This window comes from Nyctereutes procyonoides, unplaced genomic scaffold (genome assembly GCF_905146905.1).
Source record: "Nyctereutes procyonoides isolate TBG_1078 unplaced genomic scaffold, NYPRO_anot_genome, whole genome shotgun sequence".
Classification (NCBI taxonomy): domain Eukaryota; kingdom Metazoa; phylum Chordata; class Mammalia; order Carnivora; family Canidae; genus Nyctereutes; species Nyctereutes procyonoides.
Genome location: NW_026575125.1, coordinates 103565233 through 103567285, shown reverse-complemented (window position 1 = coordinate 103567285; position 2053 = coordinate 103565233). Strand labels below are relative to the sequence as shown.

Sequence of the window (2053 nt, the reverse complement as noted above, 5' to 3'; positions counted from 1 at the left end):
TGTGAGCGCTACCCCCACTTCTTCGGTGGCGCGCCTCTACACAGAAACGGAAGACGGCGCTCAGTAGACTGGCAGTGGGGTTACACGCCACCAGACGGATAGGGCTTCGCATAAGGGGTGGGGTCCTTAGCCTTCGGCCGGTGGAGTTTCAAAGCCGAGCTGTCCCATAGCACTTCCTGCAATTCTGTCTCTAGAGCACTTGAAATGTGGCTAGTGGGAATGAGAAACTGAATCTTTCGGGTTAATTAAACTGAAACTGCCACATGGGACGTGCACTATCGTATGGGGCAGCACAGTCGTAGAGGGTCCTTGGATGTTCATGAACATCTTGTAAACCTTTGACGCGGGATGTGTGTGTGTGTGTGTGTGTGTGTGTGTGTGTGTGTGTGGTTTGTATTTCTGGGAGGTGATTCCATGGCTTTCATCAGCTTCTGCTAACTACCAAAGAGGTCAGGACCTGCAGCTTTATGGCTTTGGCAGAAAGGCAGCAAGGTAAGGGAGGTGATTGTGGCCTCTGGTAACCAGTACGGTTGCTCCTTCCTGCTTTTGCCTGTGGGTGGCTTCTGGGGATGAACCCCTATGTCCTTGACTTCTTCCTAGCAGGCTAGGACCCCTAGCCCAGAGCCCACTGGCGTGAAGCTCAGACTCTCATGCATCCTGCGGTTTTATATGTTTTTAAGATCTTATTTATTTGGCAGAGAGAGGCAGAGCGCAGAAGCAGAGGGAGCAACAGAGGGAGAGGGAGAAGCAGGCTCCCACTGAGCAGGGGACCTGATGCGGGGCTCTGTCCCACGACCCCGGGTTCACGGCCTGAGCCAAAGGAGATGCTCAGCCGCTGAGCCACCCAGGCGCCCCTCTCTCTGTGTCTCTCATGAATCAATCAATGCAATCTTTTTATTAAAGAAAAAAAGGAATGGGGTGTGACCCTTGAACTCAGGGGTGTGAGCTTGAGCCCCTCGTTCAGTGCAGAGAGGACTAAGAGGCAAATAAACTCTTGACAAAGGGAGCACCTTTTAAGTGCGCAGCGCCCATTCTTAGCCCTCCCACCACGAGCCAGCCGCTAGCTCTTTGTCATATCTTATGGGCATTTTAAAAATGTTCTGTGAAAAAGTTCATCGCATCGATGCCTCGTACTTTATGAAGACAACCTGCTCGTTTGGATAGAGCCCTTGGTTCCACATCTCCAAACCTCTAAGTCACGCTCGATGGAAACGCCTGAGCACCCAGACGCTCCTTGCTGTATGTTTTAGACCCGTTGACAGCGGGTGAGCTGGAACACTGGGCCAAGTCCCCTGAAATGGGAGTCACTGGAGTACGGTCTCAAGATACGAACGGAGAAGAGACAGCTCAGAGAATTCAAAAGAACAAGTGCCCTGAGGTTTTAGGAGTCAATACCTTAGAGCAGGCGCCGGATCTGAGGTGGAGTCTGAGTGTGTGAATGGGGGCGAGGGGCTCCCCGGTTCCAACTCCTTCTACCCTAGGACATCCACCGAGGTGCAGCCCCCCTTCCTCCAGCTCTGCCAGCTGAGGCTTGAGTCCAAGGCTACTAGGCCACTTGGCGGAGGGTGACCTGATCCCAGACAAGGCCACATGACATCCAGATCGTGCTGCGAGCACCGTCTCAAGAGAAGGTGCACGTAGGAGCAAGGGCCCCTAGGAGAGGAGCAGGCAGCAAGGAGGAAGGGCACCGGCGGGCGCGGGGTGTGTTTGTGATGGGGGGCGGGGACACAGCAGCAGCACCTTGCACACCACCCGGATCCATCATCTTGTCCCCCGAGGCCCCCTGAGGGAGGAAGAGAGGAGTCAGGGGACAGTTAATGATGGAGATGAGAGAAATGCCCAGGACAACGGCGTCCCTACTGGGTAGCATCCTGCGGATTAGTAGCACGTGGTATGCCTTCGCCGACCCCTGGGCCCTGCCCCGTAGGACTCAAGTCTCCAAAGAGAAGGCAACTGTCGGGGGGAGGAGGGGTAACAGTACCTGGAATGATGGGGACACAGTAAAGGAAGAACAGGTCCCTTCCCCGCTGGCCTGCAGTGCTCCAAGCCTCCT

The 2053-nt window shown here is 54.9% G+C and overlaps 1 long non-coding RNA gene across 1 annotated transcript; it reads right to left on the bottom strand.

Annotated features, from left to right (window-relative positions):
- Positions 1–874: 874 nt before the first annotated feature.
- On the bottom strand, positions 875–1772 carry LOC129517667 (uncharacterized). The gene is made up of 2 exons (XR_008666081.1): positions 1396–1772; positions 875–1292 (listed from the first exon to the last, which is right to left on the bottom strand). It is a non-coding gene; the product is annotated as an uncharacterized LOC129517667 (long non-coding RNA).
- Positions 1773–2053: the final 281 nt, after the last annotated feature.